This window comes from Microcebus murinus, chromosome 3, assembly GCF_040939455.1.
Source record: "Microcebus murinus isolate Inina chromosome 3, M.murinus_Inina_mat1.0, whole genome shotgun sequence".
NCBI lineage: Eukaryota > Metazoa > Chordata > Mammalia > Primates > Cheirogaleidae > Microcebus > Microcebus murinus.
The window spans coordinates 91,457,501-91,481,694 of record NC_134106.1 but is presented as its reverse complement, the minus strand read 5'-3'; the positions used below and the strand labels follow the sequence as shown (position 1 = coordinate 91,481,694).

Genomic DNA, 24,194 nt, shown 5'->3' with positions numbered 1-24,194 from the left:
CTTGACTTTGCATCCCTTTTGGGCTGTAGTCCAGGTGTTTTTTGGATTCTTTGTCCTTTTTTAGGTTAACTACTTTGTTTGGTAGAACATACCCTTGATTAACTCACTGAATAAGAATTCATTGCAGATAATTTTAAAAAATGTTGCTAGTTTGGAAAATTCTTTGTTCCACTTTCCCATTTGATTGATAGTTTGCCCTGGTATAGACATCTAAGTTTAAAATCCCTATCCCTCCACATTTTGAAGATATTTCTCCATTGTCTTCTAGAATCCAGTGTGACTGTAAGGAAGTTCAGTGCCACTCTGATGCATGAGTGTATAAAATCTTCTTTTTTTTTCTCTCTCTCTCTGGAGAATTTTAGGGTCTTTTATTCACCTTCGTTATTCTAAAATTTTATAATACTATGCCTTGGTGAGAGTCTGTTTTCCTTTCTTGTACTCAGATTGTACTAGGCACTTGGGAAAGGGTTTTAATCTCTAGGTCCATATTCTTTAATTATGAGACATTCCTATACTATTTCTTTATTACTTCTTTCCCTGTGTTTAATTTTTCTTTTTGAAACTTCTAATACTTAGCTATTGGTCTTCCTAAACAGATCCTCTATTTTTAAAAATCATCTATTTTTAGCTCTTTGGACTTTGATTCTGGCATATTTTTTCAGTTTTATCTTCCAAATATTATACTGAATTTAAAATGTTTTGTCCTATTTTTAATTTCAAACCATTCTTTTTCATTATTGCTTAAATGGTATTTGTTCTTGTGTCATGGATGCAATATAATTTACCTCTTTGAGAAACTTTTTAAAAAATTCTGCTTCCTTTCTTTTCTCTATTTTGTTATTTTTTTTACAATTATGTTCATCTATTTATTATATTAGAAATATTCTTCAAAAAACTGGTGATTTTTTGCTATCCATTTATTTACATTGAAAAGTGAGGCACTTAAAAGCTCATTGAAAGGCCAACAGGTAGGGTTAGGACTTGTTGAGTGGGCTTCACTATTGAGTAGTTGAGCAAATAGTCAGCTGTTTCTATAAAGAATCTCTCATAGTCCACTAACTATAGGTCTTTTCATCTGGAGTTCACAGTCTCCTAAAGAGACACAGAATTCTCCAATCTCCTGCCTGGGCATATAAAACTAGCTGAAGACCTCTGGGAATTGAGTGAAAAAAGGGACCTGGGCTCTCATTTTCAGCATGTTTATTATAGTTCCTCACCCTTCCCTCATCTTCCTGGTGTCCCTGAGTCCAGAGCCTTTGGGTTCCATGGCTCCAGTGATGAACCTCATCTTTTGTGGCCTTGGGCATACGTGGGAGTGGGGAGAGTAGTTCTCTCATGTGGGGGATAGGAAGTGTCCTGGGAGTCCGAGTGCTTCTTGTACACACATTTATTCTTTATTCCACTAAATTTCCCTCACAGATATCTGGCATGTCTAACTCCTGGTTTCTATTCCATTAAGGTTAGGCTAGGAAATAGAGTTAGGCTGAGGGTTAAATGAGAGATAATTTTATTCATTTTCTTTCTCTTCTCATCTGTATTACATTTGCCCTTCCTAATGATTTAAAAATTTCCTTTTCCTTGCCCACCAGGCCCATGTAGGTCTCTAGGTCTCACCATCGCATTTCAGGAATCCTGTTTCACACACAACAATAAAAGAAGTGTTGTAGATCCAGTCTCCAAGTCAGCATGTAGCCTGGTTCTGTTCCTAGTTGTGAACAGAACCCTAGTCTCTCTCAGGACTGAAGCCTGCTAAAATCCATGGCTCCAGGTAGGAGTAGGAAGCAGGGATTTTAGCCCTTATTCATAAATGGGAAAACCTTATATATCTATCCACCGATTCTGATCAGTAGGCCTAGTCCTGGTTTCCCATCTTGGGTGGCTTAAGTTTTATGATAGTCACCCTTGGGGACCTAAATCCTCAGCAACACTGATGGGCCCCAGACTCAGAGCCCAGGAGACTTAAGGCTATAGTGCTTCTCACTCATTCCTGTCTTGTCTGTTCTTTATCTTATCTAAGAGATGTCATCTTTTTCCTCCTTTCTTCCTATGCCTTTTTGTGCATGCACACACACACATACACACACACACACACATACACACACACACACACACACACATTTTTCTTTGTGTAAGTTCTATTTGTTTGCAAAAGAGGAACAAACTGTGAACTCAATACATGATCTTCACGAAAATCTAAACATTGGTTCATTTAAAATAAACACAATGGCAACAACAACAAAATCAAAAGCCAAGAGCCAAATGAAAACCGTCTCCCTTTCACTTGGTAAAAATGGAAAAGATCAGATTGAGTCTAATTTGGGTGGATTGACCAGATTGCTGTATATGGCGAATGCTGTGTATTATCTAATGCCCCCTTGCAAATCTCAATTATATATTTTATGCTTATGAATCTGGGTCAACTCATTAGGAAATCCTAAGACCTTTCTTTTCACATGGGCCTCATTTTTGTTTATGTCTCAAACATAAAAGATGACTTCTAAAGACCTGGGATTTAACTCTGTTGCAGACATATTTCTCAAACTCCCAATGCAAACAGAAAAGTGTTTTTCTGTCTCTGGAGTCCTTGAGCAACGTTTGGCTGAGAGGCACACAAGAAGAGGGTTACAAGGTCGACCTCAATAGACCGGGTGAGCCAGAATGGCCTACTCGCTGCACAGGGCCCTCTAGCCCTGGCCCACTGCCAAAAACACGGAAGTTCCCCAGAAAGACAAACACTGAGAAGTTCACCAAACATTTGGACTTTAATTTGCTTCTCGAAATGCCAGGCTGTTTTCTTTCCCTGGCAGAAATTGTTGCTCCTCCTGTAACCTCACAGACTGGAAACTCTAGTCCAACCAACTCTTCGTGACAATTTTCCCTCAACTTCATCAATTCAATTCAACAAATATTTATTGGAGTGTGCCAGGCAATCTTGGGTACAAGGAATATAATAATGAATGCAGCACAGTTATGGCCCTTAATGACCCAACAGTCTCATGTCGGCAGAAACAAACGGGTCTGCAAACCCAGAGATTTAGCAGGTTGCAAACCTTTGTGCTTAGAATTCTGGCTGTCCAAGTTCACATTTGCAGGACCGTTTGTTCACTTGAGACTTTGAACAAGGATTTAGCCTCTTTGTGCCTTAGTTTCCTCATCTGTATAAAGAATATGACAATGGTACTATAGAGTATATATATGTATGTATCTACATGCATAGAAAACTGTATGTTATGATTCTGTTATATATATAGTTGACCTTTGAACAACATGGGGTTGATTTAACCTATGTGGGTCCACTTATATGAAGATTTTCTCCACTTCCCCTCAGACAGCAAGACCAAACCCACCTCTTACTCCTGCTCAGCCTACTCAACATGAAGATGATGAGGATGAAGACTTTTATGATAATCCAATTCCATTTAATGAATAATAAATGCTTTTTATCTTTCTTATGGTTTTCTTTTTTCTTTTTTTATTTTTTACCTGCTAAAAGTCCTAGAGGATGATCTTTATTTTTTTTTATTAGAACATGATTTTTATTTTATCATATTATGGAGGTACAAATATTGTTAGGGTAAGATTTTCTTTTCTCTGCTTACTTTATTGTAAGAATGTAGTATATCATACATATAATTTACAAAACATGTAGGCATAATCTTAGTAGTTAAATTTTGGGAGAGTCAAAAGTTATACATGGATTTATGACTATGTGGGGGGTCAGTACCCATAACCCCTGCATTGTTTAAGGGCTGCCTGTATATGTGTATGTGTGTGTTCTCATATATACATACACATATACACATACATAAACACAGATGGATATATATATATACTAACATATCTGGGTATAAATACACAGTGTATATACATATATGTGTGTATACACACACATCATAATATGTTGTGGGTTAAATTCTACAATACATGGAAAAGGCATATAATTGAGGTAGCAAATAAGAAGCACTCCATCAATGTTAACTTCTATCATCATGTACATTTTAGCTATATAACCTGAAGAAAAGATTGAACTAGTAATGGATAGAACATAGTCTTTAGAGTCAGATAGGCCTGAGTTCAAAATCATGTTCAACAACTTATATACGTGGGTAACCTTGTATGTGAAGTCTTTAGTCCATTTTATAATCAATGCTCAATAAGTATTGCTTTTATTATTATTGTTATTGTTATTTTTAGAGACAGGGTCTTACTCTGTCAGCCAGGCTGGAGTGCAGTGGCCTGATCACAGCTCATTATAACCTTGAACTCCTGGACTTAAGCAATCCTTTCACCTCAGCCTCCCAAGTAGCTAGAACTATAGGCAGGCTCTATTGCACTTGCTGCTATTATTATTAATATTTCTTGATACCTCTGAAACAAAGTTTCTTCATATCAAAAATAATAATTATTATCTTTATATTGCAATGTGTATATATAATATATATATAATGTATACACATACACATATACATACACATGCACAGACCCCATTCCTAGCACAGAAAAGATCTATTATAGGTATTAAATGGTGAAAATTTTAAATATTATCTCCAACTATATATTTTTTATTTAAAATGTCTACTATGTGCCAAAATGTGTCAAAGATAGCTTAGTCTCTACCAAAAATTTCTACTCTTTCTTCTATGGACTAGAACTATGTCTGGGAAAAAGCCACCCAGCCAAGGACTACATTCCCCTTACCCTTTTGCATCAAAGAGGGACCAACTGACTGGCTCTTACAGAGGAATAAGACTATAAGTGATGTGTGTCCAGGTGATGGTGATTAGGATGTGGGTGTTTCTTTTCTACTCTTTCTTTTCCTTTGTGCTGGCTGGAGGCAGAGAAGTCCGAGATCTTAGCAAATGGAAGAATCACAAGATGGAGAGAGCCTGGGTCCCTGCATCACTATGTGGAGAAAAATCACTTACCAAGCAGGAACATCCACATTAGATGGGAAAGAAATAAACTTTTATGGTGTTAAGCCACCAAAATTTGGAAAGTTTATTTGTTAGAGCAGCTAGTATTATCCTAAAAATCAGAGTACACTAAATGGTGAAGATACCAGTGATAAGCCACAACTGGGTAAAATTTAGAACACAGCCCAAATCAAGCCACTGTAAAGATGCAGTTAAGATGTTGAGGGTATTTAAAGGAGAGGAAGAGGGGATCAGATGAGCCACTGTCAAAGAAAAGCGTTTGCTCAAGCCTTGAAAGATTTGGACATGCAGCAAAGCCCAGGAAGGTATTTCAGGGAGAAGAAACCAGAGGGAAATGAGGATGGTGTTCAGTAGGAAGTGAATATCTCCTTTAAATCTCCATGTCAAGTGTATAAAGGGTAGTAGTGAGAATCAAAGATAGGAAAGTAGATGGAATCCAAATTGAGGAAGAACTGAAATGAGAAATAAGTGTCTGACTTTATTCTACCAGCAATGGATAATTACTAATGGTTTTTGAATAGAGAAGTGATATAATCATGTTTCCAATTAAAGATGATTTGTCTGGAAGTATTATGAAAGACTTCAGGAGAAAGAGTAAATGAAGATAAGGATGTGAATTAAAAGGCTAATATATGAGTTTAGGGGAGAGATCACCAGGAATTGAGCTAAAAATGGTGGAAATGGAGTAGATAAGATGAATGCAAAATATATAATAGAGATAATGTCAATTGATTGCATTTGTGGGGCACAGAGAGAGAGGAATGTAAATAGATTCTTAGATTTGCTAACTGGGGTGACTGGGAGGTTGATGGTGACATTAATAGAAGTGAGGAAGGGAGGATGAGTATGGAGGAGGAAAATGGGGGATGGTTAATTTTATTTTGGACACTAGAAATAGGATATTTGTGTGGGAGAGTCTGTTGATGTTGGCCGACAGGTGATTGTCCATTTCAGACTAGCGTTAAAGACAGAGCATGAGTCAAATCAGCAACATTCCTTGTAAGATGTGGAATTGCAAGGTCTGTTTTAATGAGGAGGTCAGAGACTGGTAAGCTAATGGGACCAGACATAGAGAGTCTTAGTAACAAAATACCTTAGACTGGATGGATGGCTTAAATAACAGATATGTATTTTCTCACAGTTCTGGAGGCTAGAAGTCCATGATGAAGGTGCAGTGGATTTGGTTCCCTGGTGAGCACTCTCTTTCTGGCTTGCAAACAGCTACCTTCTCACTGTGTCCTCACATGGCAAAGAGAGACAGGGAGAAGAAGCACGATGGGATTAGTGTCCTTAACTTCTTATAAGGACACTAACCCCATCATGGGTGCCCTACCTTCATGATCTCATCTAACTGTAATTACCTCCCAAAGGCCCCATCTCCAAATATCATCACATTGGGCATTAGAGCTTTAATATATGAATTTTGAGGGGACACAAACATCCAGTCCAAAACACACAGGTATTCAAGTCAGAAAAAAAATAGTGGAAGATAAGAGTATGAAAGATATTTTTCTTATAGAAGTTTGTTAGTAGAGGCAAACTTATTGAAGTTGAAACTTTTCAGTGTTTCCATAATGTTAAGAGAAAGTAAGGCAGACACTTGACACCTAATTGATCACTAGGGAAAAGCCAGGGATATGGAAATGCTCCCTTTCTAATTTTTGAGACTGAAAGTGTCTGCCACAACAAGAATTGAATTTTGGCCTTACCCAGTGTAACATTAACTTCCCATACAATTTTTGAGACTTTCAACATAAGTATTAGTTTACTCAATTCATGACGCTTATTTGGAATGGTCTCCTTGCTAAATTATAAAAATGGGATGTTTTTAAAAACTATTCTGTTCACTTTTGATCTGAGTATATTTAGACTTTATTTGAACATAAATCTATAGACAGTTAGAGACCTGAAAGAGCCCTCAGGGATGATCTTAGATTATTGTTTTCAAATTGTGTTTGCAGGGTCTCCCAGGGATGAAGAGGAGGTGCCTCAGGATTTACCCTGGATCTGAGAGTGGTCAGAGCCTGGGAGGGAATCGACATTCCCCATATCACTCGCACTCCACCTTCTCAGCCAGACCAGAGCACACTTATTCAGTGTCACATATTAGACTTCTGGGTAAGACTTCATTTGATGAAAAGATTTTACACCTTTATGTCCAAGATCATCTCTATGCCTATATTTATGTCACGTCTATTTGTAATAACTATGTGAAGAATAATGCTCTAGACTAGGGTCTGCAAACATTTTCTGTAAAGGACCAGATGATATTTAAAACTTTGCAAGCCATATGGTCTCTGTTGTAACTGTTCGACAATGCTGGTATAGCGGGGAAGCTCTTATAGACAATATGAGCATGGCTGTGTTCTAAGAAAACTTTATTTACAAAAACACAGGGTGGATTTGCTTACATATCTTTGGTCTTGATGGATCAACCTCCCTCACATTTCACATATTGAGGAACAGAGGTAGAGTGAGGTTAGGAGACTTGCTAAAGGTAATGCATCAGTTAGGAGATATGAGAATGAAAGCTCAGTCTCTGCATTTGTCTCAGTCACCCCCTACTCACCCCTTCCATATCTTACCTTTCTCCAAACCCCTCAAAGTGTTGTTGCCAGGGCCTTGCACATACTGTAAGATTAATTAGTTGATTATCTACACTTATCACATGCCCTCTTCACAAACCAAATGCTTTGCATGTATAGTCTTCTTTTGGCATTCATGACAACCCTCTAAAGTAGATATTATCATTCTACATTTTACAAGGAAAAAAAGTGGAAATTTAGAGACTTGCTCAAGATCACATTTTAATAAGCCTCTTAATGGTCCTTTTCGGCTCAGGCCACTAAACTTAGAATCATCCTCGATGACTCCCCCTCTGTCTGGCCCCACAGCCAATCCATCAGGCATTTGCTTCTGCCTTCAAGATATGCCCAGGATCCAGCCCCTTCTCTTCACCTCCACTGCTACTGCCTGGCCTGAGCTGCTGTCTTCTCTCCCCAGGACTGCTGCCATGGTCACCTGGCAGGTGCTCTTGCCTCCAGCTTTGTACACTTAAGGTGTATCAGCACCATTGTCGTGGGAGTGATTCTGTTAAAATGTGATAGATCGTGGCATTTCTCTGCTAAAACCATGCCGTGGCTAATCATGTCACTCAATAAAGGCAAAAATTGTACCATGGCCCATGTGGTCCTGTGCACTCTCCCCCTAGCCTTCACTGTCTTCTCCCCCTCCCCTCTGCTCTGTGCCTCCCTCCTGGGCTCCTGGACAGGGCAAGCATGGGCCCTTGTTAGGGCCTTGTCTCTGCCTGTCCCCCTGTCTGCATTGCTTCCCCTCCCTTTCTCCTGCTTCTGCTCTTCTCACCTGTGCCTCCTCAGTAAGGTCAATCTCCACCACCTTATTTAATAATGCATTCTAAACCCCAGGCCCCTGAAACTGCTCTGGTTTCTTTTTCTCATAGCACTTGCCAGCTTCTAACACACTATATAATTTATTTGTTATGCTTATTGTACATTGTCTCTCTCTCCCCCTCAACCCCCAATCAATCAATGTCCTTAAGGGTAGGGAATCTATATTTTGTCTGCTTCTGTCTCCCTCTTGCCTTGAGCAGAGCTGGGCACTTAGTTGGTACTGAATAAATATTTATTGAATGAATGAACCTGTCTTTCTTATTTCAAGGCTGTGTTCTTAGTTACTGAATTATATGGCCAAAAAAAAGTGAGAGAGTAAACAAATGAATGAATAAATGACTCCTCTGCTAGTTTGGGAATTCTCTGGGGACTGGGGTTGTCTCTCAATCACGTGAGCATGGCCGGAACAAAGCAGGTGCTTGGTAAGTGCTTGCAGAATTAAATTACATCCTGTAGGCACTAATTCTGACACTTGGGAGGCCCTGTTACCCCATAAAATGTTTCCCTCCTGTTTCGGCCCATCATGACCACAATTACTTCTCTTCGCCAAAAAAGCCCTTTGTCCCTTGGCTGAGGTTCAGAACCCGCTGCTTCCAGCCAGACTGGGCAACAAAAAGGAGCTTCAGAGGGAAGGACAACAGTCACTTTCTTTCTGCAGAATTCCTCCCAGGCTGCTTAAGCCTCTCTCCATGTCCCCCATTTTAAACCTTTTTGCTTTCTTTGCTCTGCGGGATTCTAGCTGACAGCCCAAAGAGGTGACTGCAGCTAGAAAGTACAAGGAGAGTGGGGGTTTCCTGGAGAATACTTCCCCCAGGAAATCTAGAAATGCCAGGGGCTGTTTTTTCCTGAATTTTTAAATGATGTTCCAGAGCCCAGATATTAAGGGAAAATCAAAGAAAATAGTAATTTGCTATTTACAAAATAGCAGCAGTTCTGTAGTGACAAACTTGTCTGTGGCCAGTTAAGTCTGAAGACGAAGCCCTGAGAACTCCCAGTGCTGTTTTAACCCCAGCGTCCATCCTTAAGGCGGAGACCTTAACACGACACATGCCGAGTGTCAGAAAACTGCAGGGGCCAGCTCTGCCGCTTAGGAACGACATCGTTTTAGGCAAGCCTCTTGGCTTTGCTGAGCTTCATTATATCATCTGTAAGTTGGCAATATTAAATCCTGGCCTCCACAACGGTGTGAGAAATAAACAAGATACTTTGTCACTTTTGTGAAGTCTTTTCTAATTTTCTATGGCAGTTAATTTCTATGTATGTGATAAAAATCTCACAGTACTACACACACACACACACACACACACACACACGTGCACGCATACACACTGCATGTAAAATCTGGCGGACTCTGAATAAGGCCTGTAGTTGAAACTGACTGTGTTAGTAAGGGTTCTTCAGAGAGACAGACCAAGACAAGATAGACAGAGAGAGATAAGTGAGAGGGTATTGATTGGGAACATTGGCTCACATAGTTATGGAGACGGAGAAGTCCCACGATAGACCGTCAGCAAGTTGAAGACTCAGGGATGCCTGGAGTGTGGCTCTGTCCAGATCCAAAGGCCATAGGATCAGGGAAGTCAATGATGTAACTTTCAGTCCAAGGCTAACAGTCTGAGAACAAATGGAGAACCACTGATCCAAGCCCCTGAGTGCAAAGGCCAGAGGGCCTGGAGTTCTTATATACAAGCTGGAAAAAGAAAGGTATCTGAGATCCAGGAGGAGGGGAAGAGAATTCACATTTCCTCTGCCTTTTTGTTCTGTTTGGGTCCCCTTTAACTGGATGGTGCCCACCCACATGGAGGACGGATCTGCCCCACTCAGTCCACCAACTCACACGTCAATCTCCTTTGGAAGTACCCTCACAGGCACATCCAGAAAGATACTTTACCAGCTATCTATGATATCCACTAATCCAGCCAAGTTGACACCTGAAATTAACCATCATACTGACCAATGTTACTATGGTTATTTAAGATAGCACCTTTGGGGGAAGCGGGATGAAGGGTACACGGGAACTCTGCATTATTTGGCAACTTCTTGTAAGTCTAGAGTTATTTCAAAATGCATTTTTTAAAAGTTAATTTCTGCTGTGTTTTTCCTCCTATAATACCTTCCACATGCTTCTATATTATAACATTAAGTACTTATAACTATTAGATCTGCTTCTCCCAAGAGCTCTGTGGCTTTTGAGGGACCAGTTGCCTTCTCATCCATTCTTATCCATAGGATGGGCCTGGCACAGAGCTGGAGTTCACAAATGTTTGTTGATTCTTGTAGCCTGGAATATCAAAATAAGCAATCTCTCTTCTTAGATGTTCTAGTGCTAGCTTTGAAGATATTAAAAGAAAATTAATGTTTATTGAAAGCCCAATTTATGCCAGGGTCTTGATAGAAAGTTCCCATAGTTAATCTTCACAGCAATCTTATGAGGTATAGGATTTATGACTTTCTCAAATTATAGATGAGGAAACAGAGCCTCAGAAAGCTTAATCTACCTTCCCAAAAGGGGCAGTGTGGAAGTGGTGGAAAGTAGGGATTTAAGTAAGATCTATTTAGCTCCAAAGTCCGTTTTCTTTCTTTCTTTCTTTCTTTCTTTCTTTCTTTCTTTCTTTCTTTCTTTCTTTCTTTCTTTCTTTCTTTCTTTCTTTCTTTCTTTCTTTCTTTCTTCCATTCATTCAACACATGTCTGGAGCACCCACTATTTGCCAGGGACTGATCTCAGATATTGGGAGACAGTCATGAGCAAAACTGACAAAAATTCCTGCTTTTATGAGGCTTACACTCTCGTGATGAAACACAGATGATAAAGAGTAAACAACGTGAAAAAAGAAAAACCTCACGTGGACAAAAACAAGAAAGAAGAACAAGAAAGGGAATTGAGACTGTGGGGGCAGGGGAACCTCGCAGTAGGAAATGGGAGGTGCCGGGGAGGCTTCCTTGAGAATTCTGACACCCAGCGGGGCTGGAGGAGGCCACTGAGTTCATCAGGCAGATGTCTGGGGACACGGCGTTCTGTTCTGGTGGAGCAGCAGCCGGGGCTGAGGCCCTCTGACGGTGGAGGGGCACCTGTGCACCTGTGGCCGGCCCAGGTGGATGGCTTGGCAGGGGCAGAGAGAACAGATTGTAAGGACCACAGAGGGTGTTGCAAGGACTTTGTGAGAACTGTGGTTTCCTCCAAGTGAGATGGGAGCCACTGCAGGGTTTTGTGCAAAGGAGTGGCAGGAACTGCCTCATGCCTGTATGGGCTCTGGCTTCTCTGTGTAGACCAGGCTGGAGGGGATGAGGTTGAAAGCAGGGAGCCCAGTGAAAGGCTGTTGCCATGTCCCAGACAAGAGATGATGGTGGTGGCCTAGACGCAGTGGTAGGGAAGACAAGCTGCCTTTCCCGACACAGCTCCTCTTCCACCCACCTGCTTCTCTCACCCGATGATGTCGTATCTCCCATGAGTGTTTATAGAGCCTCAAACAATTGGCTCCTCATATGCGGTGCGAGGTGGCCTTTTCTTTGTCCCAATCTGCTCGTTTGGCTCAGATCCTCACCCCTTCTTTCCCCAAGGGCCCTGCACTTCCTGACTCCTACCTCCCTGTGGCTCTGTCTGTGCCGGCCTCTCCTGCAGCAGCCCCCAAACTCTCTCTTGCCTGTCCATCTCAGTTGGTGGTTGTCATATTCCCAGATACCCGTTGCCCAGGTCTGCTGTACGTTGTGAAACAAAAGGTCCGAGTGTGCCAGCTAGTGTATGAATTTGGGAACAAAGCAGGTGCTCTTCCCATCCACCCCAATGCCAGGAGGATGGCAAACTGATGCCCAGTGTACACTTCTGCCAGCTGCAATGATCCAAGCTTGTCTTAAAGGGAAGTCATGTTTTCTAACAGGGCAGCACGTGGGAAGTTATGTTGCCACAAGAGTGTTATATGGACGACAGGGAAGGGGAAGGAAGAGGAGGAGGGCTATGTTTGGTGCACGCTCCGTGTCAAGCACTTTGTCTCTATTAATCGGTACTGGAGCACCTGGTTCACAGGTGAGGGAACGAAAAATTAAACAACCTGCACTGAGCCTGCTGCTGACTCCTGTTATGGGGTGCGAGCAACCTCCAAGCAGAAAGACAACAGATATCTGGAGAAGATGTCTGGAGAAGACAACAGATATCTTGTCTAAAAAATAAAAGCAAATTTAGAAGAATAAAAGGACAGCTTGATTTCTCAGGCCTGGGCATGACTGAGTCAATAAATCAAACCAGCAAAGTCTCCAAAGCCTCAGCCAGTGCTAGGCTAGGGAGATGGAGATGTCCAAGCCTGGGGTTCCCACAGCCTGTGCTGGGCACTTCTCCTTGACCCACATAAAGAAGGGTGTGTGAATGCTTTCCCATGACACAAAAATGCAGCTAAGCAGAAAGGACACATGGCTTGGGGCTGGAAAGTCATTTACAACAACGTGGCAATGCAATCCATTTGGCCAGGTCCAGCCAGTTGTGGCAGGTTGGGGCAAGAGTTTTACCTAATGATAAAAGAGCCCCTTTTTATTGCACACGGTTAGGTATTCTCCCAGTCCCCATGACGTGCAGGGTGCATGGGCAGGTGGACTGCATCTGTGATGCAGGAATGCATTGTGAAAGGGGTGCCCAGGGAGCTCTGCGCTGCAGGTGTGAGTTACCCAGCTAGAAGGCCATTGGCGGCTGGTTTGCATCTTTTTTTTTTTTTAATTTCAGCATATTATGGGGGTACAAATTTTAAGGTTTCAATAAATGCCCTTTCTCCCCCTGGTTTGCATCTTGTCTGTATTTTACAAACTGGTAATTCCCTCACCCAAAATGTGTTTCTTGCTTGCCAGGACCTGGAAAGGAAGCCAAAGAAGTCAACAGCTTCAAAGCCAAGAGACTTTTTCTTATCTCTCCTATAGGAGCTCTCTGGGAGCTGGTGGAAGTGTGTGCTGTGATGATGAATTTTATGCGTCAACTTGGCTAGACTGTGGTGACCAGTTGGTAGGTCAAACACCAATGTAGATACTGTCATGAAGGTATTTTATAGATGTGATTAATACTTACAATCCGTTGATATTAAGTAAAGCAGATTACCCTCTTAATGTGGGTGGACCTCAGCAAATCAGTTGAAGGCTTTAAGAACAATGACTAAGGTTTCCTGAACAAGAAGGAGTTTTGCCTCCAGATCGCAAGATAGAAATTCTGCGTGAGTTTCCAGTCTTCAGACTCAAGACTGCAACATCGACTCTTAACTGATCTCCAGCCTGCCTGCCCACCCTACAGACTTTGAACTTGCCAGCTCCCACTACGGTGTGAGGCAATTCCTTAAAGTAATCCCTCTTTCTCTGCCTTTCTTCTGTATACATACAGCCATGTGCTGCGTAATATCTCTTCAATCAATGGACTGCAGGTCTGACAGTGGTCTTATAAGATTATAATGGAGCTGCCCTATACAGGTGTATCGTTTTTTTATATCTTTTATACCATGTTTTTACTGTACTTTTTCTATGTTTAGACATGTTTAGATAGACAAATGCTTACCACTGTGTTACAATTGCCTATATTATTCAGTACAGTAACATGCTGTGCAGGTTTGTACCCTAGGAGCAGCAGGCCATACCTTATAGTACCTTATAGCCTAGATGTGTAGTAGGCTACATTGTCTATGTTTGTGCCATTACACTCTGTTATCTTCATACAACAACCAAATCACCTAATGACACATTTGTCAGAATGTATCCTTGTTGTTAAGTGATGCATGACTGTATATGTGTATACAAATAAGAGTATCTATACATATATAAATAGATATACACATATGTGTATGTGTGTATATATGTGTATGTATATGTATATATATATATAGAGAGAGACAGAATGAGATAGATATTCATATACACAGTTGTTTCTCAGTATCTGTGGGAGATTGGTTCCATGACACCCTTCGGATAGCAAAATTCATACATGCTCAAGTCCTTTCATATAAAATGGTGTTGTATTTGCATATAACCTACATGCATCCTCCCACATGCTTTAAATCATCTCTAGATTACTTATAATACATAATACAATGTAAATGCTAGTAAATAGTTCTTATACTGTATTGATTTTTTGATCTGTATTGTTTTTTATTGTTGTTGTTCTTTTATCATTTTTTTTCCCTGAATATTTTCCATCTGTGGTTGGTTGAATCCAGATACAGAGGGCTGAGTATATATACATGGATATCTGAACTGTTGAAATAGTTTGGGGGCTGTGAAAGTACCCTCTTGGGACTCCTGAAGTCCTTCAAAACCCCAAGATTCCATAGCATTCCTCATTTGGATGTGGGGACGCTGGAATGTTGCCTTGAGTTGTCCCTGAGGTGCAGCGTGTGGCTAAGAGGCAGGACGTGCGTGGCTGAGGAACAGAGTCTTGCCTGTGAGGCCTTTTGCACCCTCACCCAGCTGCCTCCTCAGGGGCCGTGGCTCAGGGAGCTGCTCAGTCTGCAGCTCTCCTTTGCCTCTGGATCTGTCCTTTCAGGATCCTTGATGAGGCGATGGATTACCTGAGTGATACTGTTTATATCACTTCTTGAGACATAATTATCTCTGAGTAATCTTTTATTTTTAGACAGAGTCTCACCCTGTTTCCCAGCTAGAGTGCCGTGGCATTAGCCTAGCTCACAGAAACCTCAAACTCCTGGGCTCCAGCGATCCTCCTGCCTCAGCCTCCCAAGTAGCTGGGACTACAGGCATGCACCACCATGCTCGGCGAATTTTTTTTCTATATATTTTTAGTTGTCCAGTTAATTTCTTTCTATTTTTAGTAGAGATGGGGTCTTGCTCTTGCTCAGGCTGGTCTCAAACTCCTGAGCTCGAATGATCCACCTGATTCAGCCTCCCAGAGTGCTAGGATTACAGGCATGAGCTACCACACCTGGCCTATCTCTGAGTAATCTTGTAGTGGAAATTCTCTCACTCATCCACCCATCCACCTATCCATCCATCCAACAAAGATTTATCCAGCACCCTCCACCTCTTGCTCTTGGTGCCCCTAGGAGAAGGTGTACATGTGGACAGGTAAGCTATTTTGGAGTTCTGTGGTCTAGAAAGGTCCTACTGCTAAGGACCACAGGGGGAAATTCTAATCTCCTTCTCCCAGGAAGCCTCAGCCCTGCAGACCATATCCCTGTGTTGATTCCCACCTTTCTCTGGACACAGAGATATACCGTGCAGCATTTGGCCTGACCATGACTGCCATCTTTGGCTATGTGTCTTCTTGTCCCATATCGATAGTTCAGGGATTAGTTGGCCTTCAGAGAGCCCCCCCTGGGGGATTTCAGTCACCTCCTTTCCCCACTCTTCCCTAGAATCGTGTCTGATGGTGGAACTGACATTGACCTGTCCCCTTCCCTGAGCCTCAGGCCGTTGGATCATGACTGCATTTCTCAAAGATTCCTTTTCTTCAGGTGTGACCTTTTTAAAGACTGGCTCCAGCCTGAAAGCCCAGGCAGAGCTCTGGGAAAGGAGAGATTGGACAGATGCACCTGCAGTCTCTAGAGCCCCTGGCCTCACCCTGGACCTCACTGCCTCATTCTGTGCTATTGAGCCTGGGCTCTTGCTGCTCAAACACCATGATGATCCACCTGCACCTGTGGTTGGTGGCACAGCCAGGCTTCCTGGCCCTTAACTTCCCTTCTGAATGTGGTTTCATGTCTCCCCATTAAGAAAGGGATGGACATAGAAGCCAAAATTACAATAGTGTAACAAGTGCCAGGAAGAGACAGCTGCAGTGTTCCCTACAGCCCTCTGAGTCTGGGTGATGGATCAGGCCAGGCTCAGCACAGGCCTCTCAGGGGAGGGGTCTGTGCGATGAGATCTGAGTGGTCAAAAGGAGTCAGGTGAATAAATGGAGGATGCAGAAGAATGTTTTGAGCAGAGTGAACACCACGTGTGGTAGCCCCGTCAGAAGACATTGAGATGTGATCACAAACTTGGAATCAGTTCATGTGTAAGGACCACTGGGCAGGACGGTGCTACGGGGCTGTTTCTCATCCTGGAATATTTCCAGTCTCAGGGAGAGAAGCACCTCAACCCAACATCAATTCCTCAAAGAAGCAAGTCTTCTCTAATGGTGGTACTTTCTAGTACCCCCGCATAGAGGTGGGGTAGGATGGACATCCTTTAAATCACCTTCCCTTGTTATGTCTTGTCACACAATGAGCCAGTTCATGGAAATGTGTGCTGCAAAATCATATGGACACGCTGCCTTCAACTCTTTTGTAAACTCCTACATGAGAGGAAAATACAAGTCTGTAAAACACATAAGCAAAGGTGCTAATTGTGTTAGGGTGATTGTTGTTGGGTGGTTGATTTAATTTTTGGCTCTATTTTCCATGTTTACGTTGGTTTTGTTTAACTAACTTTAAAATTATATTTAAAAATAATTATATTTGAATTATTAATATATTCCAACGGCTCCCCCAACAGATACACTGGGTCTAATTTCCAGGTCGTGACTTGAGAAGCCCATCCTCCAGGTGGGATTAGTCTTGGTCTGCCATGTATTAGCAGAGGGTCTAGTAGGAAGTGGTAGGGCCACATACCGAGGTTTCTGGGAATATAGGTGATTTCTGTGCCGATGACAAGAAGTGTTATCCTAGATCAGACTAACAAATTTGCTCTTTTTGCATTTATGGCACCTGTCAGGGTATCTTCTTTGTGGTGATTGCTATTTCAGAAAATGGAAAGAAATTCAGTGATGCTGCTTGTCATGTGGCTGCAGAATTCCCTGCAGGCTGAGGGTCCCCGTAAGCTGTGTGTCCAGCGCACAATACCCTTTGTTTGAGCATCTGCATCCCTCCTTTGAGCAGGCTGTCAGCGAGGCAGGCGCTGCCCCCGCTTGTGCACACAGCCCAGGCATCGAAGCCCAATTTGCCTTCTTTGTCATATTCAAAAAATCAAACCTGCCTAGGGACCAAGTTCCAGCAACAGCTGTTTGTGCTTTATGTTTTATTTAAAGACATTTAATTTTGAGCCTTGTATGTTTCCAATGATTTTTTTAAATTTTTGATAAAAGCAGACTGTGCACACGTACAAAATATCCTTGATTATCCACGTACAAATATCCTTTATACAGAGAAGCTCTTTCATTATCTGTCTGATTTTTTTCAGGATAAACATAGATTCATTAAAATGATTATAGTTACTTGTTATTTTAATTATTTTTTTAAAAATAACAACTAAATATCAAATATATAAGCTTCTTACTCGATGGCAATCTTGGTGCCAAATGGTCTACATACGTGTTTTCAGCAAGCTTTGCCAGAATCTTATACAGTAGACAGAGAAACTATTTTATGGATGCAGTCTCAGGAGGAATAAGTAACTTGCGCAAGTTCTCATGATCAATGAGTAGGGAAGCTGAGATTTTAACCCAGGTATACTTGATGCCACATAATATACATTACATATAATCCATGTGATATTACATATATACTGTATGTGTGTATATGTGTGTGTTTCTCTTTACAGTCTATTATTTATATATGATATCAAAACTTCCAAATCACCCTTCCTCTCTCTTCCTCTGTTCTCTCCCACTTTTTCTAGCTCTCGACCTTTTTCCTTCTTCTGATGGTTGACTAAACCTGCTGTCATTCACGGAATGTGATCTGAGAGGGCATTTCCCACCATACGTGAGCCTTCCAGCTCACCTGGACCAAAAGTGCACTGAGTGCTTCATCCTGATGCTGGAGGGCCTGGGTTTGTCTCTCGCTTCTCTTTTCTAGCTGCATTTCTTTGGGCAAGTCTCGCAGATTCTCTGAGCCTCAGCTTCCTCATCTCAAGTGTTGGCTGATGCAAACAAGCATTGGTGACTTACATGCCCTCCAAAGTTGTTGTGAGGATTAACTATGAGGAGGAGCATGAAAGCACCTTATGAGCTACAACACGTCACGGTCACTCTGTCATGCTCTCTGGGCTGCAAGTCCTCTGTGACGAGGGTTTACCTTTCAGGAGAGACAGGAAAGTAAGGAAAGCAGGACTCACTGCAGAGCCAGCCCCACAGTAGAGTAGAAATTTAAAAAGGACATGTAAGATCTAGCAAAACTCCAGGAGCCGGGATTAGTCTCCATCCCAAGGTGGGGCATCCTGCTGGTTCCTGCTCCAGGAATCTGTCAACACCACCACTCCACCACTCTCTGCCTCTGCCTATATTGCACCTGCCATTACTGATCAACTTATTTTCTACTCCTGTCTCTCAGCCTTTTGGTTTGGCTACCTCATACCTTTTTCTATCTCATGTCTCCCACTCACAGCATGCTCTCTGCATTAATTCTGCCTTTGTTTCTGTTAAGGACCACCAAGTATTTCTGTAAGTCTCACACTGAAACTGCCCAGGGAGAAGACTCAGTTTGCTATCATCTCTGTTGTGCTGGTAAATGTTTAATAACTGGTTCTCTGTGGGAGGTTGGGTGGGGACAGGGAAAGCCCTGATACCTAGTGTTTGCCAATTTCCATGATGCAAATACCCCCACTATGGTTGATTTCAAGCTACCAACATGATATTACCTGGCTCCTCAAAGCCTGGAAATTAAACAACTGGGTCCCGTGAGCTAGAATGAGGCAGCTCCAGTGCATTGCTACATCCCTGTCTGCCCCCTCCCAGTTTCTGGTCAATGTAGGGATTGGCGAGTCCTCACCTGGGTCAGGTTTTTTGCTGTGGCCAAAGTACCCAGATTACACGTTTAACCTCTCTCAGAAAGTCCTATGGATATGGGAAGTTTCTAGTTCATTTGCTCAACTCTCATTGTATAGACATCTCTGCAACTTTAATAAATTAAGGGGAAATATCCAAATGAAGGTACATGAATACAAATTGGAAAATGATTAATGCCACAAGAGAGGTATAAAAAAATGAGGGTTCAGAGATAGGAAATGTCACTTTTAGTAGGGAGCAAACAAGGAAGACCTTACAGAGCATATGGCATTTGAACAGAGACTTCAAGGATGGTAAGATTTGGAGATGTAGAAATAGAGGAGAAGGTATTCAGGACACAAAGAACAAAAATTTGAACAAAAATAGGAGATACATGAAGCATGTAATAGGTATAGAGTTAATGAGCATTTCATTTTATTGGAGCAGAAGGTGTGTGAAGAGGAGAGTGTGATCCTGTTATCAAAGAAAGTTATAGAGGACTTTGGATGTCAAATAAGGTGCATTATACTGCTTTTTAATATTGTTACCAATAAAAGTGAAATATAAATTATAACACTATTATCTATATCATTACATGGGTCTATTGGAATAGAATATTGAAAGCTTATGAGGGCAAGATTTTGCTAAGTCACATAAATTGGTTATTGACTTTCTCCATCCTTTCAAATAGGTGATACCATTGTTAGTATTAATTCTTGCATTGAACAGTGTTAACAAGATGAGGCAGATCCTTGGTGAGAATAAGACTGAGATGAATCTGGAAGAATAGACTCTGCTTTGTTACCAACTCAAGGAATGACCTGGGCAAGTAATTTCTTTGCCAACCTTGGTCCATCTCACATCTATAATCCTGCAGGGTGGTTATTTGATGGTTGTTTTCATAGCCTTTCCCCATCTGTAATCACATACACTTGACCTCTTCAACTTAATTTCAGATGAAGTCATTCATGATTTGGGTACTGGCAAGGAGCAAAACACTCTCTACCCTTAGCACAGATCATCTTCCTTTGGGAAACAGTGATGACTAGAAGCCCTGCCAGGATTCATGTGTTGTGGAGGAGGAGAATCCTGGTTAATTGAATTTTCTCGTTAAAGTGAAGATAAGCGAGCATAATCTATTTAAACCTTGGTTATTAGCAATATATATAAAGTGTGATAGGTAATTTTTTTGACATAAGGAATATAGTTTCTTAAATAGGAAAATAAGAATTAAGAACTGTAATATATATGCATCAGTTTCTGTGATAGTCACTATAAAACACAATGACAATAATATTAATCATCACTTATTGAACATTTATCCTACACCAGCTACTGTTCTGAGAACTTTACATGTGTTATCTTACTCAACATTTGCAACAAATGTAAAAGCTAAGCAAGCTGTTATAATACCTCGTAGTGGGTTGAATGATGCCCCCTACAAAAAGATAGGTCCATATCTTAATCTCTGGAACCTGTGAATGTGCCCTAATTGGGAAAATGATCTTTGCAGATGTAAGTAAGTTAAGGACTCTGAGATTATGAGATCATTCCGGATTATCCAAGTGGGCCTAAATCCAATGACAAGTGTCCTCATAACAGACAAACAGAGAAGCACACAGAGAAGGAGGAGGTGGCAATGTGATCATAGAGTCAGAGATTGGAATGGTGTAGCCACAAGCCAAGGAACACCAGAGCCACCAAAGGCTGGAAATGATAAGAAACAGATCATGTGCTACAGCTTTTAGAGGAACTATAGCCCTGCCAATGCCTTGTATCAGACTTTGGGCCTCCAGAATTGAGTGAGACTACCTTTCAGATGTTTTTTTTTTTTTTTTTTTTTTGAGACAGAGTCTCGCTTTGTTGCCCAGGCTACAGTGAGTGCCGTGGCGTCAGCCTAGCTCACAGCAACCTCAAACTCCTGGGCTCTAGTGATCCTTCTGCCTCAGCCTCCCGGGTAGCTGGGACTACAGGCATGCGCCACCATGCCCGGCTAATTTTTTTATATATATATCAGTTGGCCAATTAATTTCTTTCTATTTATAGTAGAGACGGGGTCTCGCTCTTGCTCAGGCTGGTTTTGAACTCCTGACCTTGAGCAATCCGCCCGCCTCGGCCTCCCAAGAGCTAGGATTACAGGCGTGAGCCACAGCGCCCGGCCTACCTTTCAGATGTTTTAAGCCACCAAGTTTATGGGCTACAGCAACCAGGGGAAACTAATAAACAACCTTTTTATAATACAAATATGAGAATCAGACAGAGAAGGGTTGACTAACTTATCTAAGATCCCACAGTTAGTGGGAGATGATTGCAGAAGACTAACCTGGGCATCCCAAGAGTTTGCTTTCAAACTCAATAGACTATGGTGCCTCATAACTGTCTCTACCTCCATAGAGATATATAAACTACGGGGTATGGGCCACTCTGGAAAGTGCTATGAAAACAGGGGGCAGACATGAGGGGCATACCCAGCTTTGGGGGGAGGGCTGAGTATCAGGGAAGGTATCCTAAGGGACATGATAACATTGGGCTGCATTTTAATGATGAAGATATTTTTCTAGAGAATACAGTGGGGAAATTTTTCCAAGCAGAGAGAGAAACCATAGTGGGTTAGAAAGAGCCAAGGATATTAATATGATTAAGTATCTGGGCCAATGTAGCAGGAAGCTGTGGCCAATGTTTGGGAAGCCCTGACTTCAGATCCCATCTTCCTTCATGCCGCCTCCTGGATAGAGACGCAGGATGCTCTTTGAGTCACGCCCTCCCCATTTATTAGCTGTCTGACCTCTGGGAATTTGTTTAACCACTCTACACCTCAATTCCAGCTGCTGTCAAAAGCAGAAAAAAATAACAGTGTCCGCTCTCCTTAACTCAAATAACAATTTGTGCGTGAAATCTTCGCAAATGGAAAGGCTTGTAAGAATATGAGTAATCATTTATGTGAGGAGCCTAGACGTTTCCCTAGAATCTTATTTTTTCAGATAATCCCTGAGTTCAGCAAATTTTTTGAGATTTGCTGATTTTCCCGAAAGCCTAGTAGCCTAAGTTTTCAAGTGAGAGTTTTAAAATTTGGGGTTTATTTTAATGTTGCTGTCTAAATCATTCTGAGCAGTTTCCAAATATGCTTCTCTAAAGTCCTATGAAAGCTCACTCAACTGACAATGGACTTTTTTTAGCCATGTGAATACCAGACCCATATATACTTGTCCCATGAAAGGTTTACACTAAATTTGGAAATGATATTAGAAGAAACTTCTGGCACCTCAATTGAGCAAGGCAGGCTTGGTTCATTTTGGAATATATATACCTAGGTACAAACTATATATGTCTCATTGTGCAAACTCTGGGATCTAGCACAGCCAAGTGTCATCAATACAGAAAATGTGGGTGTTTACCTGATGCAGTTTCTCAGCTCTAAAACAATAGGGTACCATTCATTCATTCCTAACCTCCATTTAATTCTAAAACTAAATTTTGCCCTAAAAGGCCTAGCATGGAAAAATAGAGAACTCTAAAAGCAGTCACAGACAAAAGCCAGTAGCACTTCTCAAAGGCATGAGTATCTATGTGTGCAATGTAACATAACATCGTCTTGTATCCTGTCTTTAAAACATTGTGTGAAGAGGTAACAATCGTGGGAAGAGCAGAAATGGTGAGAGGACAGTTGTGTAATTAGCAGAACAAATCTCTTTTCTCAGACAGGATATACTGTCTCTATTACATAACTCTGCTGGAGTCTCTACAAAGGTGATGAAGATAGTAGAGTATGGTGAAAGGAAGACTAGCCTGGGAATCAGTGTAATTTTTTTTTTTTTTTGTCTTAAGCTCATGAACTACTTGGCATTAGGTTTTTATTACATACAACTGAAAGATTCCTGTGACTACTACAGTGGGTGTGTGGAGTAGATGAGGGGAAAATAAATTATAGTACCTTCATTCTTAAGCTAGAAAAAGAAATCTTAATCCTAATGCCTTGGAATAGATCGTCTCAGTCTTACAAATAATTCCAGCTTTTAGGCCAATTGTCCAGACTTGGACAAATCCCTGAGGTCAAGGCGATAGAATTCTTGCAATACTTAGGTTATTTGGTCACTCTAGTACCCAGGATAAGGGAGGGGTCAATATTCCTGATTCACAATAATCTGGTTCCCCACGGGAAAGATAGGCTTGGTTTTCAGATGGGGAAATTATGCTGGGCAGAGAAGGACAGCAGATGTCAGCAAATCTTTCTTGGCCTATCGGTCTTGGTGGTTAAGGACATTCCAGTATCCGTGGTTCCCGCCAGGCGCTCTCCCATCACCAGCTCCCAGCTGGAATCCCGTCCCACTCACTCCTTGTCATTGAGAACTCGGCTCCCATTTCATCATCTCTGTGGCCCCTTCTCTGGCAGCTCCGATCCACAAAGGCCATTTTCTCTGCCACGCAAGTGCTTCACAGATCACCAGTCTGCCACAGCTCATTGAATCTGAATCTCATCCCATCACTTTTCCAGGCCATTTGCTTCCCTTAATGTATCTCTCATTTCTTTCTTATTTTTCTTCTTCATTACCACCTTAGTCCATTCATTTCCTCTCACTTGGATGATTGAATATTATCTTAACTTTCTGCCTCCAGTCTAATTTCCCTTTATCTGCCATTTCCTCCAGGGCAATCATCCCCAAAGGCTCACAGCTCTGACTGAGTCAACGCCCCACTCAAACGCCAGGAGGGTAGAGTGGAAAGGCAGAGGTGAGTGAGAGTGAAGGCTGCTATGTGCTGGAAGTTTCTTTCTGAAAAAGCTGACAGTGCACCTCACACTCCACCCAAAAGGTCTGGTGTGAAATACTGTGGCAAAGCCAGAACCGATCGACAGGTGTTTCAGCAGATGTGCTAATGGAAATGCAATCATGGGAAGGTGCCAGAACTGAACCGAGGTAGTAAATTGAGGTGGGGACAGGCAACCACCAAGAGGAATGGGGCAAGAGGAACACCACGGCGGGGATGATTCAAAGGAAGGGAACAAAGTTTCATACTAATAGTTATTGTCCAGCTGGTTTGAGTTGTTTTTAATGGATGAGGCATGTCCCTGCCTGCTGGTACCATGGTGTGCCTTTATTGTGTTTGGGCATCCAAGCAGACCTATTCATTTAGTCACTAAGCAAATGTTTATTGAGTACCTACTATATATGCCAGGTGCCGTGTATCAGAAGA

General features: G+C 41.8%; 2 long non-coding RNA genes across 2 annotated transcripts in view; both read left to right on the top strand.

The window, feature by feature from the left end:
• The window catches only part of LOC142870078 (uncharacterized), a 118,577-nt gene that overhangs the window by 39,758 nt on the left and 54,625 nt on the right, over positions 1-24,194 (top strand). The window contains exon 2 of the long non-coding RNA XR_012918633.1: positions 23,651-23,732. This is a non-coding gene — a long non-coding RNA (uncharacterized LOC142870078). The remainder of the gene's footprint in view (positions 1-23,650; positions 23,733-24,194) is intronic.
• Positions 4,399-8,738, top strand: LOC105856087 (uncharacterized). The gene is made up of 3 exons (XR_012918634.1): positions 4,399-6,125; positions 6,896-7,052; positions 7,829-8,738. It is a non-coding gene; the product is annotated as an uncharacterized LOC105856087 (long non-coding RNA).